This window comes from Myodes glareolus, chromosome 1 (assembly GCF_982192425.1).
Source record: "Myodes glareolus chromosome 1, mMyoGla1.1, whole genome shotgun sequence".
Classification (NCBI taxonomy): domain Eukaryota; kingdom Metazoa; phylum Chordata; class Mammalia; order Rodentia; family Cricetidae; genus Myodes; species Myodes glareolus.
The window spans coordinates 114,002,464-114,017,686 of record NC_142026.1 but is presented as its reverse complement, the minus strand read 5'-3'; the positions used below and the strand labels follow the sequence as shown (position 1 = coordinate 114,017,686).

General features: G+C 43.8%; 1 long non-coding RNA gene across 2 annotated transcripts in view; it reads left to right on the top strand.

Moving 5' to 3' along the window:
- The window catches only part of LOC146895832 (uncharacterized), a 37,588-nt gene that overhangs the window by 10,425 nt on the left and 11,940 nt on the right, over nt 1-15,223 (top strand). Inside the window, exons 2-3 of one of the 2 annotated variants that reach the window (XR_015005311.2) lie at nt 8,677-8,780; nt 8,887-8,959. This is a non-coding gene — a long non-coding RNA (uncharacterized LOC146895832). Of the gene's footprint in view, nt 1-8,676; nt 8,781-8,886; nt 8,960-15,223 lie in introns of those variants that run through there. The other variant, XR_015005316.2, reaches the window with a different exon arrangement.

The following is a 15,223-nucleotide window of genomic DNA, read 5'->3' as shown; positions in this document are numbered from 1 at the left end:
CATCAGCAGGATAGCATTAGGAGGCGGGTCTTTAAGAACGGGGTAGATCATGACAGTTTCCCCTTGGAAAGTCCTGGCAAAAGCTCTGCTGGGTACTTTAGAACCCATCTTTCTTCTTTCTCTGATGTGAGGTAACAGCATTTGGGAGCAGAGAGCTCCCCCACCAAATGAGGAAGCCAACCAGTACCTCCCTGTTGGCCTTGCCAGCCTAGGAACAACAGGACAATAAATTTCTTCTCTTTATAAATTACCCCATTTGAGATCTTTTCCTACAGTAGCACAGATGGATTAATGGTGCAGGAGAATTGTCTGTAATCTGTCAATCATATTTTAAATAAATGCTGATTGGCCAGGCAGGAAGTATAGGTGGGAAAACCAGACAGGAAATAGAGGTGATGCAATGAGAACAGGAGAATTCTGGGAAGCAGGAAGCTCTCTCCACCATTTCTTCCCAGACCACCAAAGAAGCAACATGTGAGCTGACTGCTAGGAAAGGTACTGAGCCACATGGCTAATATAGACAAGAATTATGGGTTAGAGTAAGATGTAAGAATTAGTTAATAAGAAGACTGAGTTAACAGGCCAATCAGTTTATAACCTAATGTAGACTGTGATTTTCTTTGGGACTCACCGGCTGCAGGGTACTGGGCGGGACAGATACCCCAACAAGCAGGCCCCTCATGTTACAGATTAAGATAGCACAACGTTTGAGCGTAGGAGAGAGTGCAAGGATGATTAAAGCCTTCAATTGGCATTTGAAGTAGTCGCAAATCATGCCCTGCAACTCCTGATTTTCACACATGAATAGAAATCAGCTTTAGTGTCAACGGTAAGATCTTTAGGAGCAGCAGTTACCAAGATTGTTTCTTGGAACTATGTCCTTTTAGCCACGTGTTCAGAGCTCCTCTAGACTCGTGTCGACTAGTGGATGAGTGAAGGGTGAATACAATCTCCAAGAATGTTTTTATGGTTCATGAAGGGAGGATGCTGTCAGGGACCTTAGTCCTCTGAAAGTTATCTCTTGTTATAAGAAACAATCGGCTAAATCAACTCAGCCTCCGGAGGTGGTTCTATTCTGCTTCTTTCTCTCCCTCCTGCGCCTGGGAAGGGAAGACAGAGATGACCTGGCTCATTCTTTTGTAGGAGGCTGCACAGCTCCCGCCGGTGAGGTGACTCTTCTCAGATGCTTATCACTAAGTAAACCCACACCTGTCAGCTGTTCTCCATCTGGGTTCTAGGTCACCAGTCGCTCAGATAATAAGGGTAGGGAAGGCGTCTCGAAAGAAACAGCTCTTAGGCCAGGTCCGGGAAGCAAACAAAGTGGAAGGAAAATTAGTTCCAGATCTTTACAGGGCCACTAGTTCAGAAGGCAACGTGCCAAGTTTCTAATTGTCGGGGTCCTGCCTAACTTTAAGGGTGCGCACAAAGAAGACATTGTTCTAAATCAGACCTAGCACCAGAGAGAGGGCACACGCAGCGGAGCCGAGCTGTGGCAGAGCTGTGACCGCGAGCAGGCTTTCTCCATTGTCTAAAATGTTGTTACTTCCTGGATTTGAGAAATCTTTTGACCCTCTCAGACCCTTCAAACAAAAATGCCAGCATCTGACAAAATGTGTAATTCCCAGCCGATGTCTCCCTGCGGCCCCATTCCAACCGTTACAGTAACATTATCTAAGCAGTGTTGGGGAGGTGGCTCAGTTGATCAAGTGCTTGCTCCAAAGGCACAGGGACCTGAGTTTGATCCCTAGGACCCAAGTTTAAAAAAAAAAGAAAAAAAGAAAAAACCAGCAAGATCATTGAGTGCACTGGCCCAAGTGCCTTTTAACCTAGTGCTGGGGAAATGGAGAGAGGTGGGTCCCTGGGGCTCACTGTCAGTCTAAGTAACTGACTGGGTAAGCTCCAGGCCATTGAGAGATATCCAAAAAAAATAATAAAAATAATAAAAAAATAAAAAATCCCTTTTAAGTTTTCATGGTCTATTTCTCTGAACTCCAATTTTTCTCAAGAAGCATGAATTCTGCAACAATAGAAAAGGAAAGTCTAGAAGGAACGAGTTAACTTCACCATGTCATATAAACCATTATTATGAGTCTCGGAATATTAAATATAATGCTGTGGTTTATTGAGTGCTGAGGGCAGTGGTACAGTTTAATTGTGGATTTCCTGTGCTGTCTGGGATGGAGAATAAGGGCTTGTATTGTAGCCTCCCTTCCCTTCTTTCCCCTTTCCTGCAAAGCCCCATATATCAATCAAATAAAACGAGTGTAATTAGGAAGTGACTAAAGGCACAGGGTCCTTCCCCTCGGGCTCCCCACCCCCCAATGAAAACTGTAGTACTCCTACAGAGCAAGTACGTTTATCTATTCACTAGAGCTAATTGGATGTTTTCGCTGTATTTTTAAGGAGTTTAGCTAATTTGAGACTGAGATGGCTCCACATGCAAATGGAGATCACCCTTTCCTGCCAAACCTGGAAACCAGGTGATTCCCATGCATGCCATTTGTCTCTCTGCTGACGTGGGTTCTAGTTGTGTTACTCAGCACAGTTCACCCTCTTCCTACTTTAGGGGGCAAGATTTGGGCATGGGCGTCCCTTGACAGGGCTGGGAAGTACTGTGCCTTTAATGGCAGCCTGGAAGAGAAGAACACCTCCTGGACCCCAGGAAGCTTCCGTCTCCCAAGCTTAGGAGAGCCTCAAATGAGCAGGTCCTTAGGAAGACATCAGAGTACTGTCCCCGAGACACAGTGTCAGGACCTCTGCATGAAAGAAGACATGCCCTAACAGTCCCACAGTGATGTGCACACTGCACAGCCTGGTTTCTGTGTTTGAGTTCAATTTAGAAACACTTAAAAATAATAATGTACTTTTTCCCGCTGTTCTTCAGTCTTGGATTCAGTTCACATAAGGTACTAATGAGGCCTTTGGAAAATGTCTCTTGTCTTATTACTTTTTAACATTACTCAGATAGTGTCCTTTCTTAAAAAACTTTGCAAAACTTAAGTTCCCTCTTCTTCTTCCTCTCTCTCAGTCCTTCTCTCTCTCTCTTAATAGATTACTTCCATGCAACATTGGAATGTGGAGACATTAGTGGCATGGGTCTTCCACACTATGTGCGGCTAGCACTACTGTTAATAGAGTATGTAAAAGCAAGCTGGCCAGTTAATGAGCGTTTCTGATCCGCGGTGCCCACTGGATAGTTTTCGTCCATAAGAAATGGCCTGGAGGTCTTTGGGAGCGAGATTAACAAGGAGGATTTGAACTCTTGTCTTTTGGGGGGCTCTGAACTAAGTGCTCCGTGTAAGCTCACTAAACATGTGAAGGAGGCTCCCCGGCAGATATAAGCAGCAGAAATTGAAGGCCAGGGTAGTCTGTGATGCTCATACAAATCGCATAACTGTCTCATAAGTGTCAGAGCAATGTCTCAAGCTCAGGCATGGACGGATGGCCACAAAACTTGCATTACCACCCTCTTGCTGTGACGCTTGTCTCCTGCAGGAAGGAAGAGAAGACAGTCATGGTCATTCTGGACCATGGCAAGCATGGGCTTACCCCAGAAGGTTCCTTCTGGGAGAACTAAACTCAAAGCTGCATTTGATTATTGGATCTGTCTAGCTCAGCCCAGCTGGAACTTCTTAGATTGCTGAAAGCAACTCTCACGTAACCTGGATGTTGAAATCCTTCCCACCTTTCCCAGTCCTTCAAAACGTCACCCTGCCAACCTAGAAGGGTGTGATGTGTGTTCTACTGCCCCACAGCCTTTACAATCTCTTCCCTGTCTTACATCATAGACCGAGTGGCCAATCAGCAGGCTCCTTCACTGGTAAACTAACAGGCATCCTGCTGAATCTTTCAGAGAAAGAGAAGTAGGTCAGCTCTATTGTGCTTCTGACTCAAGGTTGCTTAACAGAGATTTAAATCGGCCCCTTTCTTCAGTTGGCCATGGCTCTCCTTAACTCTGTACACTCCACAAGAGTCCAGTGCTTTTCTGCTCAACGAGATTTCTATAAAGACCTGCTGGATGAATGAATGAAAGCCTAGCAGGTCAGCTATTGGTACAAGGGCATGTTCTAGAAAAATGACCAGAGGCAATTATGGATATATACGTGTGAATGCTGCAAAATTCATTTTTCTCCTTGGAGGACAGAGACATGTCAGTTGAGTCAAATTATTTTAATGTTCTAAAATGGAAAAGGACAAGAACAGTTTTCATATTTCTGCTGGAGCCCTGAAAATGTAGTTAGCCTCTGCTATCAGGATGGATGTTTTTGTTTGTTTATTTATACATTCTCATCTTTACATGCTTCTTCACGCTGTCATGGAAACCAAACATTGGCGGCATCCTGAACCAGTGATGTCCTGGTGGCTCCACAGGTCTTGTGTGGCTACCAAGTTCCTGTAGCTTTAATTTGTCCTGGTCACTTTTTGTGTGTTTCCGCGCAGAAGGTTTTCATAACCGGGTCCTCTAACTCAAGTCGGCAAGAAGTCAAAGATATCTTTTATGTGTGCCAAGAAGGCTAAGGTAGCCACACATAGACAAAATAGAGCACGCCACTTGACCTCTAACATGGCAGAATCAAGGCACATTGCCTGGAGGCTAGCTGAAAAGATTTGCAAGGCAATAGCATTTTACGTAGGAAAAGTTTCAGCTTGGTTTTCCGAAATCTTGCACATGCTAGCAAAGAGAGGATAAATATGAACCAGGACTTGGTGGCTTTTGCTTCTGGCTGCTCCTGGTCATTTATGTGGCACATGTGCTTTGAAAATAACACTGGCAGAAAATGGAGCCACAAATATGTTTTGAGAAATAAGCTATGGAGTACGCGCACACCATGACACATAATTACTATGTGGGAAAGGCGAGCTCTACAGAAAATGTTTAACATTTACGATGTCAACGATTGGCCTATACTTCTCCTTCCTGGCACCACCAACCACATTGGCCCCTTAGTTACCTCCATACTCTGGCATCCATCCACCAATAGGCCAGTAAAGAGTTAGCCAAACTAGAAATTCATTTACTAATTCAATAATCTGTGTATGTGCATATACATTGTATGCACTATCATGTTAGTAGTATGTGGATATGTGCTCTCATGCTTGTGGAGTCTACAGTGAGAAATTAGAATGTACCACTCTCAGATATACTGCCTTGACACAGGGTCTCCTCTCTCTCTCTCTCTCTCTCTCTCTCTCTCTCTCTCTCTCCCTCCCTCCCTCCCATAGTTTGCATGCATTTTGGCTAGACTAACTGACCAGCAATCTCTTAGGACCTACCCAGTTTCACTCCCTAATCCAACTCTCCAGGTTCATGCAGCCATGCCTGATTTTTTCACATGAGTGCTGGAGTTTCAAACTCAGGTTCTCTTGTTTGCAGAGAAGGTATTCTTATTCACTGAGCCAACTCAATTCAATAATTAAGTTATGAATGATGCTATTAGTATGTGTGATTTCTGTCTGTTTTTCTGTCCAGTAAGAATAAAATGTTGCATGAGGCAATTGGATGCTGTGGAAGCCCACATGGGAACAAGAATAAGAGCTGGCCAGATGCAGTGGAAGCGTGACAGACCCAGGGAGGGGCAGGAAGCTCCTGCTTCCTCCCTCCCTCCCTCCCTCCTTTCCTCCTTCCCTTCCCCTCCCTCCCTCTTTTCCTCCCTCCCTTCATCCCTTCTTTCCTTTCTTTCTGTTTTGATTTTTCAAGACAAGGTTTCTGTGTGTGTAGCCTTGACTGTTTCAGAACTCTCTGTGTAGACCAGGCTGGCCTCAAACTCACAGAGATTTGCCTGCCTCTACCTCCCTAGTGCTGGGATTAGTGGTGTGTGTCACCATCACGCAACTTTGGTGTTTTTTCTTAATTGCTTTCCACCTTGGTTTTTTGAGACAGGGTATCTTATCAAGTGTAAATTCACCCATTTGTTGAGGCTTGGGAACCAGAGCACTCCAGAGGTCCTCTTGCTCTGTGCTGGGGTCACAGATGTGTATGCCACACACGGGAACTGGAGCGCTAAACTGAGGTCCTCATCTTTGCTTAGTGGACAGTTTGCCAACAGCCATTGCCCCGTCCCTCAAAGATGGACATAGCTTAAATTATTAATTTTTCCAGAAATTCGTGATCAGATTCTTGAATCTCCTTAACGTGGGAATGGTGGAAGGAGGTTGTTCACTTTGGAAATATTGTTTGTTTAAATATTGAGAAAATGAGATTGAGCAGCTTTATACTGGCATCTCTGCTCCTGTGGATATTTTTCTTTTTAAAGAAGAAATTTATCTGGAATCAGTTAATTTGCTATGGAAAGACACCATGGCATGGGCATGAGGGTGTCTCTAGATGTCCTGAGAAAAATTAGGAACAAGGAAAAGAGAGCAGAGGAGGAGAGCCTGGATGAGTAAGCTTATTTTTGTGAAATTGAGAGTTCAGTCCTCTCTGGGGAAAGTTATTCACGTTTTGGAACTGGATTCTCATGGCTTTTGGTGCAGTTATTTAAGTCTGTGCATTTCATGCAACATACTTGCATGCTTGGCACATCACTGAGTGAGGCTACTCCCCAGCCTAAAAACAAAACAAACAAACAAACAAAAACACTAAAACACTTGACAAAACTAGGTGAAGAGCACAGAATATCACCTGGTTATTTTTGGCTGCATTTTTTTAATGAGTCTGAAATGATCTCAAAGTAAGATCTTCAAAAGATATGGGTAGTTAATTAGCAGAGGGAAAATAATGTGATCAATATATATATATATATATATATATATATATATATATATATGCTAATTTTAAAAAAAAGTTTAATAAGTTCCAACAGGAGCAAGGGTAGTGCAAGTGTCTGTCTGTCTTTGCTTGACTTCCAAACTGGGCACTTTGAGTCTGTCTATCTGTAAAAACACACGGTGCCTCTCTCTGCGTCTGGACTTCCAGAGGCTCTAATTTCTAGCTCACGATCTGCAGCTACCTCCACGACCATGTTTCTTATTACGGGATGCCCACCCATGCCTGCCATGGGAGCAGATTCTTTAGGGACTTCTTCAGAGTGTTTTCTTTTAATCTTGCACATTGTTAGTTATCTATTATCTTGCACAAATTTCCCCATATATATGTACAATGACCTAAAACAACAATAAACATTAAACGTCTAGGCAAGACAGAGAGTTCCCGGAGCTAGGGTCATCGGGAGATCTGATTAGAAGTGCAGGGCCCGTGATTATGCACATGGCGGCTATCATGGTGTGGGTGGTTGGCGGGAGGCCTGCTTTCCTCAACATATAAGAGCATGTGCGTCAGAGAGAAGGCAGGTGAAATTATGTCTTCAGACTCGATTTCAGAAACCAAATTATAATACTTCTGCCATATTTCATCTGTCAAAAGCAAGTCCCCAAGTCTGTATTCATAGGAACAGGTGTTTAGGTCTTAGCGTATGAACCGAAGATGATGAATGTCAAAGAATTTGCGATGTATTTTGAAGCTACCATGGTAGTTTTCACTACTTGTGCACTGTAGAGAGAATAATGGGCAAACGTATATATACTATATATTACACCGTAGAGGCATAGATAGGTCTGCTTGTGTGGTTGTGGGTTCATATTTTAATTATTGTTCCTCAAAATAATCTGCTGCAATATTTCCCTTCATCTGAATATATAGGACTTTGCTTACTACCATGAAGGGGAAATGTTTGTTGTTTGAAATAAGCCTAATCTTAAGCGATACCTGTTTCGGACTTGTGGACATATACTGACTCCTGCGACTTAAGGAGTTTGAATACCAGCAAGACTAACACCCCTCCCCCCACTGCCATACCCTATCTATGCTCTCCCTCATATTCCCCCCTCGGTCTGTCCCTCCTTCCATGTTTTCCATACATGGCAAAAGCCACGGCTACTGATAGAGTCTCAATCTTATGGCCCACAGCTTCTAATATATCTTCCTCAAATTCTGTTTTCATCTGACTCCAAAATGCTGAAGGAGAATCGGACAGTGGTGGCGCACGCCTTTAATCCCAGCACTCAGGAGGCAGAGACAGTCAGACCTCTGTGAGTTCAAGGCCAGCCTGGTCTACAAGAGCGAGTTCCAGGACAGGCATCAAAGCTACACAGAGAAACCCTGTCTTGAAAAACAACACACACACACACACACACACACACACACACACAAAAGCAAAACAAAAACAAAATCAAAATGCTGAAGGAAATCCTGAGTACCCATTAGAGGTCTGGGTCCTTTAACATAGTGTCTCCTGGCATGAACGCTAAATGCCGTTCAAAAGAAATGTGTGCCCTGGAGGAGAGGAGGGAGTGAAAGAAAACCGACACAGCAGTCCTTTAGAGGGCTTCTGGGAAGAGTGATGCTCTTGAATACTAGAGGTGGAATCGGCATTTCTTGTCCGCATGCGTTTCTGCCTCTCCAGTTAAATCTACAACAGTAACGGCGCTGTTTATGTGGAAACCGTCCGTTCTTTGCCTGCCCACTCAATTGTGTGACTGCTCACAGTCACAACTGGCATTCGTGTTAATGTGCTCTAATTATAACAGCGTGGCTAATGGACACGCTCTGCGTTTTCATCTGAAACGCCAAGGAAACGTTGAAGAGCTGCTTCTCGCCTTTCATCGGCTATAGCACAGCTTTCCCCTCGAGTCTTCTAGCAACACCCAAGGCACTGACCCTGTTATCTTCTTCAACAGGTAGACGGATTTCCTAGAAGGGCAGTGAACACACTGGCAACACGCCACTTCCAAGAAGTGAAAACCATCAGACTTCATAAAAGAATCCTGCTGGAAGTCATGTGGTGAGAATGAGGGGGCAGAAAGACACAGAGACAGGGAGGACTCTAAGAGAAGATTCCAGAAAGTGGCACACACACCACTAGACCTACTTCTTTTCTGATTTTACAGGGTCAACTATGGCCAGATGACATGAAGTTGGCTGCATAAATAAAAGTCTTCATACCAAGCTTTCTCTATAGGACACACTGTGAAATGCACTCGCTATACACTTTCTTTACAAAGTTATGCACCTTCAGGGTTAGAGATGAGGAAGCTCAGTTGGCAGAGCGTTTTCCTAGCCTTCAAGCCCTGGGTTCAGTCCCTAATACCACATAGAGCAGGAAGTGGCACATGCCCGTAATTCCAGCCTTTGAGAGGTGGGGTCAGAAAGATCAGGTGTTCAAGGCTACTTTTGGCAACTTCGGGAGTTGCAGACAGAGACACACGAGTCCCTGTCTCAAGAACGAATGCATTATTTCAGACCTTTGTTTTTGGACAAGCACTTTCTTTACTTCCTGTTAGGGCTTGGTTCACAAACACCAACCCTCTAGGGTCATTGCTGGACACTCTTGGAAATTGCAGAACTTTTTGTTTTGTTTTTAATCTATGCTCATCACAGCGAAGAGAACTTTCTGATTTTCTGTTCTCAACATTCCCAGCTCCCATTTCTTTGTCTTCTCCACAGTTTCTGCAATGACCGCATGCATTCTCACAGTCTCTGCAATGACCGCATTCTCACAGTCTCTGCAATCACCGCATTCTCACAGTCTCTGCAATGACTGCATTCTCACGGTCTCTGCAATCACCGCATTCTCTCACAGTCTCTGCAATGACCGCATTCTCACAGTCTCTGCAATGACTGCATTCTCACAGTCTCTGCAATGACCACATGCATTCTCACAGTCTCTGCAATGACCGCATGCATTCTCACAGTCTCTGCAATGACCACATTCTCATAGTCTCTGCAATGACCGCATTCTCACAGTCTCTGCAATGACTGCATTCTCACGGTCTCTGCAATCACCGCATTCTCTCACAGTCTCTGCAATGACCACATTCTCACAGTCTCTGCAATGACCGCATGCATTCTCACAGTCTCTGCAATGACCGCATGCATTCTCACAGTCTCTGCAATGACCACATGCATTCTCACAGTCTCTGCAATGACCGCATGCACTCTCACAGTCTCTGCAATGACCGCATGCATTCTCACAGTCTCTGCAATGACTTCATTCACACGTGCTACTCTGGTACCTTCCATTTTGCACTGACCTTTCGTCATCTGTTCCTGCACCCTTTGGCTGGTATGGCTACAACAATAGTCTACACATCCCAGTGCCTCCTACCTGGCTTCCCCCTTAAGGGAAACTGCTGTGAACAAGATAGACCTCTCCATTTAGTATTCTCCATTCTGTGGTCTAGCTCCTAGTAACTATAGGACACTATAGGGGCTGACAATCCTCCCTCCCTTTCTATTCTCTATCTCAACCATTCCCTCACCACAATTTTTGCATTCTTACCTTCTCTACCACTATCAGATCTTAGATAGCAATGTTCTTCATTGCTATGGAATCCTGGGCACAATAGACTAGAAGGAGAAAAACATTACTACATATGGCAGTCAGAGAAGTCTGCTTAGATATGGTCTGCTCTATGTCAGCAGTTCAGTTCTCATCCCGGGAAGAGAATTTTCATGTCAGGATGAAGCAGAGGCCATAGGTCTAGCTCTTCAATGAGACTGGCCTTTCTTTAGGAGAAGTCAGATATACAACAGTAGTGAGGTCTTAGGATGCCAACCCAACTGCCAGAGGGAGGACTCCTAGCCTCCTGCTCACCTCACTGTGAGAAAAGTTCACCCTGGTCCAAATATTCAGAGGACAAGCCCTCCAAGTAGAGACACTCTCTGCCCGGTTATTTCTTGAGTTCATATTCAAGGGCAAGGCAGACAAAGCTGCAGCCTAGGCCTTAGTTCACACTCACTGGCTGCAGAATCTGAGCTGCAGGCCTTTCCCCTGCCCATTTGATATTATGGACTGTCACTCCCGTGCATGACAAACTGGTCATGAAGTAGCTGATGGAGATGCAGGGAAAGACTTTGCCCGTCACTTTCTATTATTGTTGCTTAAACTTCAGGAGGTGTTTCCAAGCCTTGAACAGTAAAAAGTTTCAGACTACAGAATTCTGGGACTCTTCTCTAGGGCCTGCTCAGGAATAAGCTATATGTCCTGGTCAGACATACTAAATATCAATGGAAGTTCTCACTCATTAATTCACTTATTCAATGTGTGTGCGCGCACATACACACACACGTCTGTGCTTTGGCATGTGCTTCTAGAGAGCAACTCTAGGCCTTGGACACTATACACACAGCAGCCTTCCCGAGCAGCATTCTTGCCATTCCGAATTCTTCAAGCCATTCCCTCAGATGTAGGGTACATTGTATTTTGCCGGCTCTTCTTTCACTCAGGGTCTTGGGACTCCTCAATGGTAGCTCACCTTTGATATCAGCAAAGTATAGCCATCAAAGGCAATTTGGACAAAAAGTAACAAATAATGTGACAGAAGTCACCTTCAAAAGGTAATTTCCTTCTTTCCAGGTACAAAATAGGCCCACTGCCTAGTCCAATAATAAACTGACCCCTCTCTCCATCTAACTAACAAGACTGAAGTATAGGTAGTTGTATTTGGAGACGGTAGAAATGTTATTGACAATAAAGAAGTATGAGCCTGTGCCCTTTCAAAAGCTAGCCCTAGCTGACGAAAGCCTTTTTGTGGCCTTGTCTAATAGAAGACCTTTCACAATGTGCGCTCTTTTCCATAACAACATTGTCTCATAAGGTCACACAAAGTCAACGTCAGCTGTTTAACCTTCAGCTCTCAACACTCACTACTAACAGGCAAAAGTTTCGCTTTCTAAAACCACCAGATACTTACCAGGGAGATAGTTTAAGAGAAAACATGTGCATAGCTATTATCAACAATTCCATTTATGGAGCTGCCCAAGACATTTAGATAAAATGAATCAAAGAAAAAATGTGTTTTTGTGATCTCAAAGGGGTTAGACTTTTAGACCCAAAACACTCACAAGGACATACAGTGTTTGCTCTTCTGTCTTAAGGGGCCCTCGGGGTTTGCATTAAGAGGCCAGAGAAAGGTCAGGGACCCTCTTAAAACTGTGAAGAGTGGAGCTATCTAGAGGCCAGTGTCTGAGCCAACATCCCTTGAGAGTTCCAGAAGAGGGGACCAGAAATTAACTCCTAAGTTCACAGGAAAAAAAATGCTATAAAACAAAGAGTTGGTGCTAAAGACAGAAGCCAAGCATAGCAAGGAAAGAGGATCCTCCCCAGTTTATTCAAGTCTAAGGATTCTTACAGGCATACAGGGTATATAAACATCCATGGTTTGTGACGCATCAGGTTCTTTCCTGGGTGTTTGAGCTCCAACAGGAAACAGTTCAGATTTACAGCCTACCATGAAAACGGACAGACAGAGGACAGCCTACAGTGACAACCCAGTGGAGGATGAGCGCATAATGGGACGAGAGACTCTGCTAGCTCCAATATATCCAGATTTGAGAGGTCGATATGAACTAACCTGTGGGTTAGAATAGATGAAAGTCACAGGGTGGAAGTAGATACAAATTGCCCAGAAAATGCCTTGAAAGAGACATTTAATAGTAAGATACACATTTGGCCCAGCTTTACTAAATGTCAGAGTTATCAAACAACCACATAAAACTGTATTCCACAATCTGATTATACTCGAAATGAGACAGAATCTTCTGAATGTCAAAAGAGGGATGACTTCATCAGTGACAGTTTTAATTATTTTAAATTAATACTTAGCAACCATATGATATGCTTCAATGTGAAGTAAACACCCAGATCTTCTCTCAGTATCTACCCATGCATTAGTAAATTAATAGGTCTCCAGGAGATCTCTATGATATGCTCTGTGCCCGAGAGTCACAACAGTGTATTCTCAGGAACATCAGTAACTATAATAAAAATGTAGAGATTACAATTCTCAAGGATAAGGCACTATTTTAGGCACCTCCTCTATTAGTGCCAACAGTGAGGATGGTTGTATGATGAGGATTGCCTATGTCCTAGTAGAACTGTTGTAGGAACACAACTGTAGTCTGAGGGATCGGAGTGGGTAGGAGACAGACAACAGAGACAGGACACCGTAAGCCCTGGATCCCAGAAGAAAGAGTAACTTGGCAGGAATGGAATGTCGTACTCAGTTATTTCAGATAAGTTCCAGTTTATCTCACAGTGTAGTATAGGCAACTGTTGGCCTAAAGGATAGATAATTTTCGATACGATTCCCAGCCTATGCTGGCTAGTTTTATGTCAGCTCGAAGCAGGCTAGCGTCATTTGGGAAGAGAGAACCTCAATTGAGAAGATGCCACTACCAGATTGGCCTCTATACAAACCTGCGCTGCATATTCTTAACTGATGAGTGATGAAGGAGGGTTCGGTCCACTGTGGGTGGTGACACTCCAGGCAGGTGTTTTGGGTGCTGGAAGAAAGCAAGTGAACCAAGCTATGAGGATCAAGCCAGGAAGCAACGTTACTCCATGATGTCTGCTTCAGGGCCTGCGTCCGGGTTCCTGCCTTCTTGTCCTGTGAAGGAGTGACGCTTGAGTGGGGAAAAAACCTTTCTTCCTGTAGTTGTTTTAGTCATGGTCTTTATCATAGCAACAAGAAGCAAGAGACAGAGCCCTTCTATAAGATTATGCTCAATTACTAAAGAAAGTTCTTCAGTAGCTACTGAATAGGTCTGAATCTTTCCATTGAATATTGCCTGATATTGGTAATGTCTAAGACTGATGCAGGTTTTGTGGGCAATCAAAGCAGTATCGGTTTAAGGTGGTTCTCAAATCCTTTGAAAATGCAGAGACTGGTGTAGAAAAGCAGAGAATGTAGAAGGATTATATTGTCGGTGAATGTCATTTCTGATTTTACATTCATGAGAGTCACTGGAGGAGGAACGGGGCTTCCAAACGTCCCTCCTTCCAGACAACGTGATTCTGTTGGCAGGAGCTGGAGAGTGAAGATTAGGCACATTTGAACAAACACTCAAGAAATTAAGATCTAGAAATCTTGGCAAAGACCACAGCTTTAGAGAGAATGAAAATCTCAGGGGGAAAAAAGATAAATCCAGAGAAAAGTTAATAGAACCCAGATAAAATATTACAAAATCACAATACTGGTGCATTACAGTGAGCAATTACCATGTCTTGTTCAGTTTCTGTTTGTTCTCTGCTGAGTCCCCTTAATGTGGTTGGTGGTTTGGAGCGGAGTGTGTGTGTCTGTGTGTGACCTGTTAACCAACGTGAATGCCACATGCCTGACTGAATGCCAGAGTCCACCCTAATTGTTGACTTATAAGGTTCACGTTCCTGAGTCTTTTCCAAGCTGCCAAAGGCTAGAGTTCATCTCAGGTGGATGTGCTGACTGGATTAAGCCTGGTCTGGTAAGAAAAGCACAAGAAAGTGACTCACCACTGATAAAACTTCACATCCGAGCAGGAATATAATAAAGAATTAACTTTGGGGGATGGAAATGAGAGAATATCTATTTTAAAGATTTCTTTAATCACTGGAAACATTAAGTCTGATGCTTTTAGTACTACATAAAATATTAGCCATATTTAAGCAATCAAGTAGTTATGAAAACAATGGGCATAATCACTTAATCATTATTAACTTTTAAAGATATGAAAGGCGTTAGAAGCACTGACTCAAATGCATGAAGAGACTCACCACCTAATGAGACATAAAATGAATCGAACATCCAATTAATAACGAATCTAGCATAATATACTTAACACACTTTAGTTCAGCAACATGTATAATTTTTTACATTCACAGGTGTATATGCATGTTCTTGTGTGTGATTATGCACATGTGTGTGCATGCATGTGAAGGTCACAGGGCAAACTTGGGAGGTGGTCTTCAGCTACTGCTCCCCATTTGCCTCTTTTGAGAGACGGTCTCTCATTGGCCTGGAACTCACCAAGCAGGTGACCCTTGCTGGCCGGTGAGCCACAGAGGTCCAGCAGCCTCTGCCTCCTCAGTGCTGGGATTCCAAGTGTGCCACCACACCCCGATGTTTTATATGGGTCCTGGGATTGTACTCAGCTCCATGTGACTTCCAGGCAGGCACTTTACTGACTGAACTATCTCTCCAATCCTCTCCCATTTTTTTTTTAACCTTCCTAAATTTTCAGTCTTTCACATACGCTGTAAAGAAACACACATAGTATATGCAGAGGAAACAAGTCCCAGTGTCATTGTCAATGGCTTTTCAGAAAGACTCCGGGCCAGCCACATTCAGAGAATCTGGCCACATTCAGAGAATCTGGTTGGATCACGTCCTTGTTCAGTCCCAGTCCAACTGGCCTTGGTGAATTCTCATTAGATCCGTCCCCTTGTATCAGTGGGTGATCGCATCCCTT